The sequence below is a fragment of the Halictus rubicundus genome, unplaced genomic scaffold (genome assembly GCF_050948215.1).
Source record: "Halictus rubicundus isolate RS-2024b unplaced genomic scaffold, iyHalRubi1_principal scaffold0154, whole genome shotgun sequence".
In the NCBI taxonomy this organism is placed as follows: Eukaryota; Metazoa; Arthropoda; class Insecta; order Hymenoptera; family Halictidae; genus Halictus; species Halictus rubicundus.
The window spans coordinates 362,794-380,562 of NW_027488695.1; the positions used below are offsets into that span (position 1 = coordinate 362,794).

At 42.2% G+C, this 17,769-nt stretch overlaps 1 long non-coding RNA gene across 1 annotated transcript; it reads left to right on the plus strand.

The window, feature by feature from the left end:
* Window positions 1-362: 362 nt before the first annotated feature.
* On the plus strand, window positions 363-16,913 carry LOC143363847 (uncharacterized). Its single transcript, XR_013083925.1, has 2 exons — window positions 363-446; window positions 16,611-16,913. It is a non-coding gene; the product is annotated as an uncharacterized LOC143363847 (long non-coding RNA).
* Window positions 16,914-17,769: the final 856 nt, after the last annotated feature.

Sequence of the window (17,769 nt, forward strand, 5' to 3'; positions counted from 1 at the left end):
GAGGGGAGTCTTCCGGGTGAGAGCCGCGGTTATCGCAAGCGATAACACACGCATGGGCTCCCTGAGAGCCGCGGTCATCGCAAAGCGATGACTCCGCAAGAACTCTCTTTATGATAGAGCCGCGGTTGTCGCAGAGCGACAACTCACGCAGAGCTCTCTGAGAGCCGCGGTCCTCGCAAAGCGACAACTCCGCAAGAACTCTCTTTACGAGAGCCGCGGTCGTCGCAGAGCGAGAACTCACGCAGGAACTCTCTTATCAGAGCCCCGTTAGTCACCCGAAGGTGTCCAGGTCCTACCACGTGAAGGAGGGGTTGGTGCGTCAGGGTTATACCATGATATAAGTCCCTGACGCTTATAAGACCCAGTAGATAGGGACAGAGGGAATCGCGTTAATCCATTCATGCGCGTCACTAATTAGATGACGAGGCATTTGGCTAGATTTCTATGTCTTTACAGCGCAAACTGTGAGACATTCTTCCAAGGTTTTTTCCCCTTGTTGGATTCAATTAAAAGAAAATATAAAACTTTGAATTGCATAGCAAGTCTATTTTCAATTAGTCGTGTCATAATAGTTTGCATGTCAATGTACACGTTCTTGTCATGTATACGTTTATAATCTACAATAATAAAATATTTATACTTAGTCAATTAATAAAATTTATATTTACACTTTAGTCAATTGATAAAATAAAATAAAATAAAATAAAATAAAATACTTTCAGTTTATTCTAAATATGTCGAAGGCCGCGAATGATTATTATTATCTCTCCAGTTATTGTTACGATTGGGTTAATTTATATTTATATATATTTTTTTATATTATTTTACGCATTTAAATCGTAATCTATAAATATATTGGCGATCTCGATTGACGCTCTGAGTGCCATCATAGACATGGTGATGGTGTCTTTTTTTGTTATTTTTAGCTCCTTTAGGAGCTTAATAGTATAGTCCGGTACCGCGCCTCTATAACCTATTACGATTGGTATGACTTTCCCTACTTTATTCTTTTTAAATCTATTTTTTAAAAATTCTGTTAGCCGATTATATTTTTTTATTTTTCTTCGTATGCCGTCTTTAGGCACTCCCTGTGTTCATAGCGGATAGTAACATCGACTATGTCCAGCTGTTCCTCGTGTATTATTACGAGGTCTGGTTTGAGGCTACCTGACTGCATATCATACGAGGGTTCAACCAAAACGTTTGCCCTCTTACTAATTCTATCGGCTAAGAGATTTTTTATTTCATCATGGCGTTTTATTCTTAACGGCTTTGTGGCTATGCACAGGCCTAGGATATGTCCCAATGATTCCGGTTGGCATCTACACTTACGGCAGCTTACATCCGAAATCTTTTTTGAACGGCTTAAGGCGACCTTGGTACCGATTGTATTCGTTCTCAGCCTCAGCGCGTCATTGAATCGCGAAGGCTGGAGATATTCTGGACGATAAAGCCATGTGTTACTTACGGGGTTATTTCGAAATTCTTTCACCCCGTGTCCTTGGGACTTAAGTTTTCCCCATTCCAACGAGGCCTTTCTTTTGAGTCTTATTTTCGCATGTGCAAGGTGAACCTCGTCCGCTGGCCAGTTGATCCTGAGCGAATTGGCCGTTTCCTTTAGGGCTTTGTTGAAGTTTTCTTCATTCGCAAGGGCCCTAATGATGGGGTCATTCGAGGCCTTTAGTTTAAGCCCTGCATTGAGGGCCGCTATCCTTATAATGTTCTCCATTTTGGGAATTCCCAATCCTCCGTCCCTTTTGGACGCGTACACGAGACCGTTAGCTGTGCTAACGGGGAGATGGAGGATTTCTTTGATATGGCCTCGAATGTCGGAATCTATCATCTTTAACGTACCACTACTAGGAGGGAAAGTTGTAAGTTCATGGATAAATCTCGGTAAAATATACATCACTATCAGTTTTATTTTCTGCATAGGTTTAAGTTTTAATCTTTTAACGTTATTTACTATCCTATTTATTTCTGTAAGTGTTATTTTACGATAAGTGTCTCTCCATGCGCCCATCCTAGCACCTAGATACGCAAAGGTTTCTTCCGGTCCGATGTATTGAACTAGATCCCCACCGATGTTAATTTCGGGGTTCTTTATAAACCAGCTTCTGTTGATCGCTATCACCTGAAAGCAAGAGCACTTGTCGGGCGCGATGGACATGCCCAATTCTTGCAGTTTCTTGACAAGAATATGCGCTTGTTTCTGCGCTTCTGAAGCGTTTTTCCCCAATAATACAATATCATCCGCAAACGCTAGGATTGCTGCATTGCCTCCAGGGAGTGAGATTCCTTCAGTGGTATTCTGTATCTTGTCTAGTATATGGTCGATCACTGTGTTGAAAAGGAAAGGAGACAAGGGATCACCCTGTTTCACTCCCCTTTCGAGCTTTATATTTATGCTGGTATCTTCTGTTCCCCGTATGGTGGTGGTACAGTCTGAATACATGGATCTTACTATTTCTATTGCATGTTCCGGAGTGCCCTTGACTCTTAGAGCTTCATATATTGCTGCGTGTCGTACCGTATCAAAGGCTTTGGTAATATCAATCGATATCATTACTCCCCCATCGTTGCTTTTCATCTCATTAATGGCATGCTTAAGGATGGTAATGTTACTCAGGCACCAATTGCTGGCTACGCAGCCTTTCTGACGTATATTGTGTTTTAAACTTGATCTCAGGCGTGCGTCAATAAGTGCCGAAAAATAGAGTTTTTAGCCTCTTTTGTGTCTTTTCCTAATTTTGGAATTAAAATTGTCCGGTTCTGTAACCATGGTCTTGGGATGTATCTTTTAATTAATAATATATTATATATTTTTGCCAAAATACTATCAATATAATTTCTTCTCAAGTGTGCTACCTTTATACCATCTGGTCCCGCAGCGGACTTATTCGATATCTTTGCGATCCTTTCAATTATTTCTTCATTCTTTATTTTTCTTATTATTTGTTCTGTTGGAATTTCCGCTGTTGCATCAGTTGTAATTTTAATTTCTTCCGGGCCCTTTACACCCCATAGATTGTCATATAGTGTTTTTATAGCATTTATATCCGGTAGCTTTTGTGGTTTAATGGTGCATTCTAAATCCCCTGAGATTACCGCGTCCACTAAATTTCTTGGGCAATTTTTATACCATTCTTGACAGCGCGCATATTTTGTTTTATTTCTGTTATTTTTATTGTTCTTAGCTTTAAAGTTTTTATCTAGTTTTTTATTGGTTGTTTTAGCGCGTAAGTTATACCGGGATATGCTGTCTTTATTAGTATTAGTTATTTTTGTTGCCTGTTGTGCTACTACCGGGGATTTACCGATGCAAGGGTCGTTAAATAATACTCGCCGTACGATCCTGTTGGGCTACGACACTCAGTTTATTTATTCAGGTGTACACTATAGAGACACTCTCCCGACAACCTCACTCTCCGGCGGTCGCTTAATTACTAACTCCGGGGTCTGGCGTCCCACCCCTGGTCGCCTACCCCATTGTCGCCGATAGGGTCCTTCCCCCTCTCTGCGGCCTCTTCTTCAGCTAGCTCCGATCTCCACAATCCCTCCTTCTTTTTCAGTTTAAGCTTTTGGGTCTTTAATTGCGAATTTCCATTATCTTCGGGTTGAACCCCTTTTTTTGATTCCGCGTATGTCGCCGTACTACTGCTAGGAACCCTAGTAGACGTGTTTGTTTTATGATCGGCTCAACTTTGTTTTGGGCTAGCTGGCAATTTCTTCACATGTGTCGTGTGTCTTCTGAATGTTGTTCCGTCTTTTTCTAACGTAAGTTCATCCCCCTTTTTTCCTATCACTTTGTATTCGGCTTTTCCGAACCTACATTCCAGTTTGTTTGAGGCTGTCATATTTTGTGCTATCACTTTGTCTCCTGGCTGTATGTCGCTGGTTTTTGCTCCTCTTGCTTTGTCTTCTCTTTCTTTTCCTTTTTGTTTTTCGACCATATCACTATCTTTTGCTTCCGTGTCTCCTTCTGTGGCTATTAGGTCTGTTATCGATGGTATTTTGTCTCTGATGTTCCTCTCCAGTAAAAGTTCTGACGGAGATTTCCCAGTTGTTCCGTGGGGAGTGACGTTGTACATTAACAAAAATTTCTGTATCTCCGCTTGGTAGTCTTTTCCATTAGCATGTGCGATTTGCAAGCGCTTTAGGATTGACTTGTTCATTTTTTCTACCTCTCCATTAGCTTGCGGCCAATAGCGCGGCGTATGGATGAGTTTGATATTGTGAGTATTACAAAATTCCTTAAATTCACTGCTAGCAAATTGCCTTCCATTGTCAGCCCTAATACTTTTTGGAACCCCCAGACGCGAGAAAATTTCCGAGAGATGGCTTATTATCGCAGATGAATTTGTGACTTTCATGAATTTAATTTCTTGGCACCTGGAATAATAATCAATGATTACTAATATCATGTCTTTGTTCGGTAATGGACCCATCAAATCGATGGCAAGGCACTGCCAAGGTCCTTCCGGAAATTGGTGTCTACTCATCAGGGGTGGTTTGTTTGGTTGTGAGACTAGTAAGCAGTCTACAATTTTTAACAAATTTCTCGATCTGCCTATCCATTGACGGCCACCTGACTTTAACTCGTACACGTCTCTTCATTACGGTTTCTCCTGGGTGTCCTTCGTGGGCTAATTCCAATACTTGTTTTGTTAATGTTTGAGGAATTACAATTCTGTTGTTTCTCAGTATTATTGGGCCCATTGACGTCAATTCTGTTCTGAAAGGGAAATATATACTTTTGTCCTGTAATGGCCAAGAATCGTTATTAATTTTGCTGACTGCATCGACTATATCTCTATCTTCTCTGCTTTCTGAGATTATTTGGGAAATTTTCATCGCCTTTGGTGCGCTTCTTTCCACTATTGCGAAGATGTGTTGGTCGCCCTCTGGGTCAAATGAATTCTCGACTTGTAACTTGCATAACCTTGACACGGAATCGGCAATATTCGACTTGCCGGGTTGGTATAAAACTTTAAACCTGAAGGCTTGAAGCCTTAGCAGCCATCTCTCAATTCGTGCGGGTGGTTTCGAGGATGGCCTAAATATCGTTTCCAGTGGTTTGTGGTCGGTCACAAGTTCGAATTCTAATCCAGCTAGATAGAAATAGAATCTCTCCACTGCCCAGACTAAAGCTAGGCTCTCTTTTTCGGTTTGGGAATAGCGTTTTTCTACATTAGAAAGGCTTTTGCTTGCGAAAGATATCATTTTTGGGTTTTCTTGCGTGTCGAATTGCAGCAACACTGCTCCCAGCGCCACTGGACTAGCATCTGCTATCAGTCGTGTACGCCGTTGTGGATCGAAGTATGCTAATGTTGGGAGCTTGGCTAATGAATGCTTAAGCTGTTCAAAGTGTTGTTGATGGACTTCGGCCCATTCAAATTTGATATCCGTCTTTGTTAATTTCCGCAGAGATTCGACCGTTGTTCCTAGGTCCGGTAGGAATTTTCCTACATATGTTACTAGACCTAGGAAACTTCGTAGTTCTTCCTTGTTTTCTGGTGCCCGAAAATGTAGAATTGTTTTTACTTTCCTTTGATCTACATCGATACCTTCGCTAGATAGTTTATGCCCCAAGAAGTCTAATTCGGGAACTTTAAAGAGGCATTTTGTTTCATTCAATGTTACATTGTTTTCTTTTAAGGTATTCAATACAGCCTTTAAGCAACTATCGTGCTCTGTTTCGGTTGAACCAAATACGATTATGTCGTCTAGATAATTAAGACAGTTCACACAATGTGATAATATTGCCTCGAAGGTTCTTTGAAAGATTTCGACTGCCGAATTCACTCCGAACATGAGGCGCTTATAGCGGAACATGCCTTTGTGAGTGATAAATGTAGTGATGGGACGACTGTCCACGTGTAACTGAAGTTGGTGATACGCACTTAATAAGTCCAGCCGTGAAAAATATTTTGCTCTCCTTAATTTTGTTATAAGAGAGTCAAATGTAGGTAGTGGATAGTTTTCTCTGAGGATGGCTTCATTTGCTCTGCGCATGTCTACGCAGATTCTGATATCCCCTGATGGTTTGAAGATAACCACAATCGGTGATATCCAAGCACTCGGCTGTAGGACACGCTCAATGATGTCGCTTCGCAAGGCTTCCTCCAGCTTGCCCTCAACCAGGCTTTCCACTGAGATCGGTACTCTTCTCACCGCTTGCTGAATCGGCTTTGCATAAGGATCTATGGACAGTTTCACTACCACATTCTTTATCTTCGGAAACGATATTACTTCCACCGGTCCGTTCGCTTGTAATCCCAGCTTTAATATTCCTAGTTGTTTTGCTGTATCTTTTCCGATCAGTGAAATGTCTCCTTTCATCACTACGTAGAATGGTGAGACGATTTCTTTTTTTCCTACCAGATTGATTGTTGTTACAAATCTATTTTTAAGTTCAAGTGGACGTCCGGATGCGTACGATTTTAGAACATCTGTGGTTTCAGTAAGATCCCATATAATTGCTCTATTCCTGGAAAGAAATTCCCAATCTTTGCCTTTTATTACATTCACCTTGGACCCAGAATCTATGAGTACTACTAGGCGTACGCCTCCAATAAGGCATTCGATTAAATCATCCGAGTTATCTGTGATTCCTTCTTCCGAGTCAATTTTGAAGCAATCGAAGTCCTTAATCTTGTCCTGTGCCTCGAATGTTGAGGCGCTTGAATCGACATAGTTGATCCTTGATTTAAATCGTTTCTGTTTCTGCTCGGATCGTTCTGGGGTAGCAGGTCTTTTCCTTTGGTGACGCGTCCTACAACATCTAGCAAAGTGGCCCTGAAAACCACACTTGTGGCATTTCACATCCTTTGCCGGACATGCTTTTATATTGTCGGTGTGTCCGGATTTTCCGCATCTGATACATTGATGAGATTGTCCTCTTTTTTGAAATCCCAGCTTATTTATTGAGGCGTACGTGTTCGATGATGTACTCGGTCCTGGTAAACTTGCATTCATGGCTGTCGATTGATTCGCTATTTGTTCATGTACTTGGCACAATTCGATAATTTCGTCTAGTGTCCGCTCCTTCTCCAGAATCTTCTTCTGTAATTCCGTGGGGCACCAGCTATCGATGATTTTGTCTTTCATGTTTATTTCTATTGCTTCGCTCTCAGTTTCTCCAAAGGAACAACGTTTTGCTTGCTGTCTACTTCTTAGTACGAATTTACGGAAATTCTCTCCTTCTTCCCGCTTGATGTTCCTTGAAAACATCGTTTTTCTTATCGGCGTCCACCGCTTCAATAGCACCGGGCAAACTGTAGGCAACCTCTTGTAGTTGCTCGCCCCCAAAGTGTAAAAGCTTACTTCTTTTTTTTCCATAATCTGTTATATCTTCAGATGCTAGGTAAAGTTCCAGCGAACGGAGCCATTTTTCCCATACAAGTCTGATTACATTCTTGTCTATGTTTTCACATAGAAATGGTTTTACTCCTATTCCCGATATATTTAACGCCATTTCCATAAGCTCACAGCCTTCTCACTGTACACTGCACTTCGGCTCACAGCCGTCCCGCAATACACTGCGTCTCGGCTCACAGCCGTCTCACAATTCAATGCGTCTTGGCTCACAGCCGTCCCGCAATACACTGCGTCTCGGCTCACAGCCGTCTCACAATTCAATGCGTCTTGGCTCACAGCCGTCCCGCAATACACTGCGTCTCGGCTCACAGCCGTCCCCCAATATTTATTCCGTAAATATTGGTATTCTTATACACAAAGGTTCGTAAATATTGAAGGTGAGAAATCCTCGTCGCCAAATGTGCTACTACCGGGGATTTACCGATGCAAGGGTCGTTAAATAATACTCGCCGTACGATCCTGTTGGGCTGCGACACTCAGTTTATTTATTCAGGTTGTAACGGGTATAGCTAAGGCCCGCGACTTCCCCGCCTAACACCGCGTCTACCACCGCCCCACTCCCAGCGAGCGCGCCGAGACCACGGCCGAGCACAGCCTCCCGTCGCGGCCGCAAGGTGGCCACCGCGACGAGCCGGCTGCTCGCGAGTGGAAGTGGGCGGTGGGAAGGATAAATAGGCCGCGAGAAGCAGCAGTCGGGGCAGTTGGGGCCAGGCATGCGAGACCGAGAGCTACCGCCGAATAAGACCTCCGCTGTACCTCCAACCCGACCGCACCCCGTTCCTACCGAAACCACCGTTTCCGCCAGACACCCTCGTTCCCGTATCCAAGCCGGCACCGTGCAAACGGGCCGGAATCCCTCCCCCGAGGGGCGCAAGCCTACGGGAAATTCATCCAAGCCGGCACCGTGCAAACGGGCCGGAATCCCTCCCCCCGAGGGGCGCAAGCCTACGGGAAACTCGTCCGAGCCGGCACCGTGCAAACGGGCCGGAATCCCTCCACCCCGACGGATACCCGTCACAAGGTGTACACTATAGAGACACTCTCCCGACAACCTCACTCTCCGGCGGTCGCTTAATTACTAACTCCGGGGTCTGGCGTCCCACCCCTGGTCGCCTACCCCATTGTCGCCGATAGGGTCCTTCCCCCTCTCTGCGGCCTCTTCTTCAGCTAGCTCCGATCTCCACACCTGTTTTTTTTTTGGTAAAAGAAAAGGCGTCAGGACCTCCCCGATAAAGGGCCTAGCCGATTAAAGGTCGATGCACATCTCACCGGCCGGCCGACCGGCCGTTTTTTCCCCGTTTATAAGCATTTTGGGGTCCGGGACAGCTATTAGAGAGGGTTCGAGAGGCTCGGAACAAAGGCACAGCGTGTCCTCTGCTACCAGAACCCCAGGGGTTCGCTGCCCAATGCTAGAGCCGGCCGGCTAGCCGGCTAGCATTCTCGACGAGAATGTTCGCAGGCTAGCCGGCCGGCTCGTAGCGTGGCAGTACGAAGACAGAATGAACATGCTGTATTTATTTAAAAAACTATCAACCAGAACTTTTCTGAGTTCCTCGTGGTAATAGATCTTGTTAAGGAATTTGAACGTTGTAACAAACGAAATAACAATTTATTACCACGCTAACGAAAAAGAAAGAATATCATCTGACAATCTGTGCGGTGAAACAATTCGTCATTATTTATTTCAAAAGCTGTTAACTAGAACATTTCAGAGTCCCTCGTGGTAATAGATGGGGAATACTTTGTTAAGGAATTTGAGCGTTATTAGGAAAAAGCTACCAGAATAATTAATAATACGGTACTCCCTTTCGGAGCTATAGGTTCGAGCTACCATTTGTTGGGTTTGAGGGGAACATCTGTCGTATTTTAAATAGGCAGGTAATTTTTCTTGTGAATCAAAAACACATGTTGAATGTGAAAAATTATTAGATCTCGAGATATTTTCAAAAAATGTCATACATTTTCTTGTATTTAGTGAAATACAGCTACACTTTTTCAAAATCTTAGTTTTCGTACTCGAGTTACGATACGTGACTTGCTACTGAATTATGAAATGCTCACTCGTACAAATCGGTTTCTGTTATGATAACAATGTCGAAAGGGTGTTTACCTTTACAACATAGTTATGAAGTGTTTGAGTATCTTCTTCAATAAAGACATTTTTTGAAAATATCTCGAGATCTAATAATTTTTTTGCCATGGTACCCTAATCATTTTTTACGTAGAATGAAAGGAAGAATCTATTCTATTTAAAGAAATGATGCAATTGTTAATTGCACATGCACTGCAGCATCTAAAAAAAATTTAAAGGCCTACAGATGTAGTGCTCTTCGAACCATTTATCTTTCTCCTTTATCATTTTTTCGTAAATGCAATAATAACGGAGTTATGACTTGAAACAATTGTGTGGACCACCCTGTATAAGGATGTGCGATGCTGTTTCACTAATTGTAAGTGCCAGGAACGTTTCCTATTTCCATGGTGTTGTAAAGGAGAGGTACGGATAGATTACCTAAGGAGCTGTGGAGCCCCTAAAAACATTTTTTTTTGTGCCACGCACAGCAGGGAACTGTCAACGCGCTCTCGAAAGGCCATCTGGAAAGGGTCGAGAGGCCAGAGAAGAAATTCGGTTCCAAAGCCTGACACGGTTGCCGCCAGTAAACGCTAGGGCCAAAACCAGGGTTATAATTTTGAGCCGGCCGGCCGGGCCGGTGAGATGTGCATCGACCTTAAGATGGTCAAAACTGCCCTTAGAGGTTTTTCAATGATTAATGAACCATTCGAAAGCTGACCCAGAAAAACCCCTCTGAGCAAAATTTCAACCCCCTATCTTGCCCGTGAGAGTAGTTACAGGGTTAATTAGATTTCGCGCTTTTCCACGCATTTTCCACACTCTGATGCTTCCTAAAATTCTGAAAAAAATGTGGCATATTTTGGATCCTAAGACAGATTTTTGAGAATTTTTTCAGATTTTTTTCTTGCAAACTGTGATCGCAAAAAATGAAAAACCTCAAAAAAATCGGAAAAATGTACATTTCTCAAAAATATGAAAACATGCTATTTTGCTGTTTAGTGCCCCGATAAAGTACCATAGCAGGCAGTGTCGTCAATTTTTTTTAGATTTTTTGTTGTGGGAAGTCCTTGTCAAAAACAAGAAAAACCGAATTTTTTCGCCGTTTCTGCTATTAGGAGGAAAGTTACACTTGTTGGTTTTATCACAGGTATATATTAAGTCATTTTAAACATTATTACATTGAAACAAGTAAGTGTTTGACCTAAGAAATGTTTTAAGAGAAAAAATGGATTGTATTTTGTGCGGTATATACCAGAATGTTCGTAACGTTTCCAACATCGCCGGTTGGCACAGCGGTTAGGGCGTCGGACTACGGAGCGGATACGCTGGGGTTCGAATCCCCTTGGTGGGAAAGTTTTTTTTCCATACGTCATCTTTATTTTTTCAATTTCTTATATGGTTTATTCATGTGATTTTAACAATATTTTTTTAATGTTTTAAAAATATTGATTAACATTTTTAACTAAAATACATACAAAAATAGTTTTGCAGTATCTATTATTTCCTCGATTCTCTAATTGTATATGTTCATCATTGCGGTCCTGTTTAATATTCTTAATATTAAAATTCATTCATATATATACCTGTGATAAAACCAACAAGTGTAACTTTCCTCCTAATAGCAGAAACGGCGAAAAAATTCGGTTTTTCTTGTTTTTGACAAGGACTTCCCACAACAAAAAATCTAAAAAAAATTGACGACACTGCCTGCTATGGTACTTTATCGGGGCACTAAACAGCAAAATAGCATGTTTTCATATTTTTGAGAAATGTACATTTTTCCGATTTTTTTGAGGTTTTTCATTTTTTGCGATCACAGTTTGCAAGAAAAAAATCTGAAAAAATTCTCAAAAATCTGTCTTAGGATCCAAAATATGCCACATTTTTTTCAGAATTTTAGGAAGCATCAGAGTGTGGAAAATGCGTGGAAAAGCGCGAAATCTAATTAACCCTGTAACTACTCTCACGGGCAAGATAGGGGGTTGAAATTTTGCTCAGAGGGGTTTTTCTGGGTCAGCTTTCGAATGGTTCATTAATCATTGAAAAACCTCTAAGGGCAGTTTTGACCATCTTAATCGGCTAGGCCCTTTATCTATTTCGGAGCCATATGTTGATTCATCAGATATTTCCTCGATTTTCTCCCATAGGTTTGCTATCTTGTCGAATATATCTTTGCATTAGTCGGGAGGATTTTCGGGTCTGCTGGATATCGCTTCTTTGATATCCCTGAGATTGGGATTATTTAAGGTGTCAGTGCCCGATTCTGGTCGAGATAGCTCTTGTGGCTCTTCGTTCGAGGAACTATCGGAACCCATATTCTCATTATTATTTATTATGATAGTTTCTCTGCTTTCTGGCTGTAGTCGTCTTCTCTTATCACTGATTTGCCTCAGGGTTTTATTGGGGAGATATTTTATAATTTCGACGTTAGGTTGTTTTAGATGTTTGTACTTATCGTCTAGTTCGACTAACAGCGCTGTTTCTTCTACGGTCCACACTGTGGCTTTCCTAGCAGCTGGGAGCCTTTCCCTTTCATGTGCCGTTTGTCTTTTTCGGTTTCGGACGGAGGGATGCATATGCCTTTCGTGCATTGAGAGTCCCACCAATGTGTCGAACGATTCTGCACATTCTTCGCAACCATACCTCTTAACTTGTTTTACTTCCCCTTTACATCTTGGGAAGTGGCACCGCCAATTGTGGAGGCCGGGCCAAAGCCTTTCACACCTCCCACACTTCCACTTGATTTCCTCAATCAAATGTTCATTTTGGCAGTGTATAACAAAGTTTTTGAGGTCTGTGAACATTAGATTTCGGTTCTTTTCTTGGCATAAGATACAATTCACGCCCTCCTCCGGTGCAGGTACTGTAATCATGATAGATTTCTCGCTTCACCTTTTAACATTAGCCTGGTCGTCAACGGTGGTCTCCTGCTGAACGGATAAATCCGTCATGGAACACCCGAGACCAGGTTGCTCCATGTCCGAGGCATTGATATTATTGTTTGGGCCAACGGTATGTGATCAGGCGGGCTCCCCACAAGACCCTGAATCGCAGAGGCAGCTCTTAGCTTCCCTCCCTAAGGAGGTACTAGACAGCGGGACCCACGAGAAGGGGGCTGCTTGCTAACTATGACCCTCCGCGGGCGAAACCGGTCGTCCAATCGGCGCCACATGATGGAATGTGGCTCCCATTCCTCCACACCTCCACGAGGTGGGAGCTGGGCAACGTCCACCTGGAGACAGGTGGACGGCTGACAAGGGAACATATTCAAGTGCGAATTTCCGATTTTGATGAAACTTATGTGACATATAGTTCTTTGAAAAATATTTGACACGTATTTTTTTTTATCGGCAACCATCCACTTTGAAGGGGTGAAAACAGCCCTCAAAGTTGGGGGTCAAAACCATATTTTTTGAAATACCTCGGAAACCAGAGGTCGAAAAAATTTGAATTTTTTTTTAAATTGTGTGTTTTTCAATGAGAAATGTAGTCGCGCAAGAAAAATTTAACAAAAGTCTTTTGTTTAAACAATATATTGAAAATTTGATTTTTTTTTGCAGTTTCTCTTATTTATTGTTAGTTCATTTTAATGTAAACTTGGGTGTGTGATCTTTGATCAAAATTAGGGTTTACATGTTTCAGGATTTTTTTTTTTTTTGCCATTTAACAATAATTATGCATTATGGAAGATAGTCTTGCATCTGCCGTGCGTAGGAAGGAATTGTGGCTTGTTTTATCGAAATATAAGTATTTACTATAAACGTGTATAGTATTTTAAACAATACCACTGGGTTATGTGTCGTTTATTGTTTTATTAGTAGCTAAAGAAGGTGGCGCAGGTAGCAGCGTGACGCGGTGCTAATTACCGCGGCGGAGTAAGGGTACCGACTTTTATAGCCAATTCGCCTGTGAATTTCTGCAATCGTTGGGCCTTCGGTCAAAATATCCCTGCAGCCTTTTTAAACTGTGAATCCTCGAACCTGGAGTTTCCCTCGTCATTTATGGTAGCTCTAAAAAGAGCTGATTTTGAAAGAAGTGCTGTCCACAAAGATTATTCTACATAATTCTGGCAATATTGATGTCCTGTGATTGTTGGGCCTTCGGTCAAAATATCCCTGCAGCCTTTTTAAACTATGAATCCTCGAACCTGGAGTTTCCCTCGTCATTTATGGTAGCTCTGAAAAGAGCTGATTTTGAAAGAAGTGGTGTCCACAAAGATTATTCTACATAATTCTGGCAATAATGATACTCGATGATAAAATGAGAAAAACATAAATGTTCTTTGCACCAAGAACATTTCAGTACGACTACATTTGAACAATGGAAACACGTTAAACCATCTAATTTTGTAAAGCAGAACTCTACGGGATTTTCAAATTCTCCTGGCCGTTCTTCTATATATCCACTGCGGAACCAAGCATATTGAAACAGCCGTTTATAACGCGCAGCTGATAATTGGTTGTGGATTAATGACTGTAATTTAATAATATTATTTCTTGCGTGTAGATTAAAATCAATATTTAACAATATTGCAAGATCGGAAAGTTTTCTTGCAAAATTCTTCCAAATGCGGAATCCATACACGTCAAGTGGTTGGATTAATGGCGTCGTATTTTTTGGTATCGTCAATACCTCTAATTGTTTGTCTTCTGGCAGGGCGTTACGTATGATCTCGTCGTTGTATCCATTCCACGAGTCAAGAAGTAAAACAGAATTTTCTGGAGCAGATGGGAGAAATACTTCAATCAACCACGTTCTAAATAACTCCTTCGTTAGTTTTCCCGATGTGGAAGCTTCAATATGTACATTAGGTGCCGTGAACACACTTCTTCGTACACGAGGTCCTAACTGCCCTTTGACTTCTTTCAAAACAATATATAATGGCGATAGCAACTGTCCGTCAGCTGAAATTGTGGGCTGGATAGTGTAGCTGTGCGTTGTTGAAGATATCGATTGGACAAGAGCACCCGTTTCTTTTTCACCTTTGTGTGAAAGTGTTCGACCAGAGTGCAATTCCAACTGGAACCCACTTTGATCACTGTTGAAAATATTGCTTGCGCCATAATTTTCAAAATACCCTTTCACATGATGCACAAAATCTTCTGCTGCTGCGGTCAAATCTGTTAAATGGTTAGTATGATGGCGGGTAACGAGTTTCGTCGTTTTTCTCGATACTATATTATAGTTTTCTTTAAACTTCCACAACCAAAAGGACGATGCCTGGAATCCTTCTAAATTTATTGATAAATTTTCGTGCATTGCCCACCGTCTCAAATCTACGTCGTGTACCAAAATTTTATTATTTCTCGCTACAATAAATTTTTCAAGTGTAGCATGTGCAATTGCTGTAAGTTTATCGTAACGAGATCCGCCTGTATTAATTTGCTCTTCCCATCTGTATAAATCTGATTTTCTCTTCAATTTCTTGTATTTGTTCTTCACAGTTTCGAAGTTTAGTGGTCTTTTTCTTCCACTCTTCCAAAAATCTACAGCTTTCTTCTTATAATCTAAATCAATGCCTCCAAATTCTATTTCTTCTGGACTCTCGTCTGGAGAACTTGAAGACGACGGTTTAGATGTTGACGCTGATTCCAAATCTTCTTCATCTTCGGGAACATTAAATGAAGTCGGTTCGTCTGTTAGGTCATCGAATATTAATTCCTGTTGCGTTTCGAAATTCATGTACCCTGCTTCTCTGTAGCTATTAATCAGGTCTATAATTATGTTTGCCAGTTCAATTTCCTTTCCATTCGTGGGTGTTCCCTCGTTATTGTTACTGCTATATGTTGCCATCAAAATATTTATAACGTTCACCGGATTGACCTTCATGTTTGTAAAAACGAATCTAACAATACAAATAAACAATAAGCAAAAGCAAAATTAATATAATGTTCGAACTTTATTATTGCCAGAAATTATTTGATATATGTGGCACCGTTTTAAAAATCCGAAAGAAGTAGCCTTAACTTCTTGATATGTACGTTGCTTTACAAACCGTAATGCAGAAAGACTAATAGCACATACAGCAAAGTGCCCATATTTATACATTCTGAAGACTGTTTTACGTTTCCCCCTCTCTCACTCTAACAACCAATGGAATTGTTTGAAAATATTTGGGTCCTTCTTAAATGCTGTATATAACCGAGGTAAAACTGATGTGCGGCATTGGCACCAGCTCTTTTCAGAGCTACCATAAATGACGAGGGAAACTCCAGGTTCGAGGATTCATAGTTTAAAAAGGCTGCAGGGATATTTTGACCGAAGGCCCAACAATCACAGGACATCAATATTGCCAGAATTATGTAGAATAATCTTTGTGGACAGCACTTCTTTCAAAATCAGCTCTTTTTAGAGCTACCATAAATGACGAGGGAAACTCCAGGTTCGAGGATTCACAGTTTAAAAAGGCTGCAGGGATATTTTGACCGAAGGCCCAACGATTGCAGAAATTCACAGGCGAATTGGCTATAAAAGTCGGTACCCTTACTCCGCCGCGGTAATTAGCACCGCGTCACGCTGCTACCTGCGCCACCTTCTTTAGCTACTAATAAAACAATAAACGACACATAACCCAGTGGTATTGTTTAAAATACTATACACGTTTATAGTAAATACTTATATTTCGATAAAACAAGCCACAATTCCTTCCTACGCACGGCAGATGCAAGACTATCTTCCATAATGCATAATTATTGTTAAATGGCAAAAAAAAAAAAAAATCCTGAAACATGTAAACCCTAATTTTGATCAAAGATCACACACCCAAGTTTACATTAAAATGAACTAACAATAAATAAGAGAAACTGCAAAAAAAAATCAAATTTTCAATATATTGTTTAAACAAAAGACTTTTGTTAAATTTTTCTTGCGCGACTACATTTCTCATTGAAAAACACACAATTTAAAAAAAAATTCAAATTTTTTCGACCTCTGGTTTCCGAGGTATTTCAAAAAATATGGTTTTGACCCCCAACTTTGAGGGCTGTTTTCACCCCTTCAAAGTGGATGGTTGCCGATAAAAAAAAATACGTGTCAAATATTTTTCAAAGAACTATATGTCACATAAGTTTCATCAAAATCGGAAATTCGCACTTGAATATGTTCCCTTGTGAGCTGGAGGACGGCGCCGATTGAACGACCTGGATCGCCTTAAGAGAGTCATAGTTACTCCCGCCGTTTACCCGCGCTTTTTTGAATTTCTTCACGTTGACATTCAGAGCACTGGGCAGAAATCACATTGCGTCAACACCCGTGGGGGCCATCGCTATGCTTTGTTTTAATTAGACAGTCGGATTCCCCTAGTCCGTGCCAGTTCTGAGCTGAGCGTTGAATGGCGGCCGAAGAGGACGACCGTTCTAGACGGAAGCCTCGCAGCAAGGAAGATCCGCGGGAGGCCAAGGCACGGGACCGAGCTCGGATTCCCATCAATGTGTTCACCTCGCCCAGGCCCGGCACGTCAGCCAGACCCGCTTCCCGACCAAGCCCGACACGCCCCGCTCCTCAGAGCCAATCCTTATTCCGAAGTTACGGATCCAATTTGCCGACTTCCCTTACCTACATTAATCTATCGACTAGAGGCTCTTTACCTTGGAGACCTGCTGCGGATATGGGTACGAACCGGCGCGACACCTCCACGTGGCCCTCTCCTGGATTTTCAAGGTCCGAGGGGAAGATCCGGACACCGCCGCAACTGCGGTGCTCTTCGCGTTCCAAACCCTATCTCCCTGCTAGAGATTTCCAGGGAACTCGAACGCTTATACAGAAAAGAAAACTCTCCCCGGATCTCCCGACGGCGTCTCCAGGTCATTTTGGGTTACCCCGACGAACACTCTTACGAGGGCCCGAATGGTATGCGGTTCCGCTGCCGGGTTCCGGAATAGAAACCGGATTCCCTTTCGCCCGATGGGTGTGTGTTTTGTGTTTGTACATTTGCTCTTAGGACACCTCATCTACATAGGATTTCTCTTAGGGCTTAGGATCGACTGACTCGTGTGCAACGGCTGTTCACACGAAACCCTTCTCCACGTCAGTCCTCCAAGGGCCTCGCTGGAGTATTTGCTACTACCACCAAGATCTGCACCGACGGCGGCACCAGGCAGGCTCACGCCCAGACCCTTCTGCGCATACCGCCGCGACCCTCCTACTCGTCAGAGCTTCATGGAGGACGTTTACGCAACAGCGCAAACGTCCAACCCCACTTGCCGCTGACGGCGGAGTATAGGCGCGACGCTTCAGCGCCATCCATTTTCAGGGCTAGTTGCTTCGGCAGGTGACTTCCATGGCCACCGTCCTGCTGTCTTAAGCAACCAACGCGA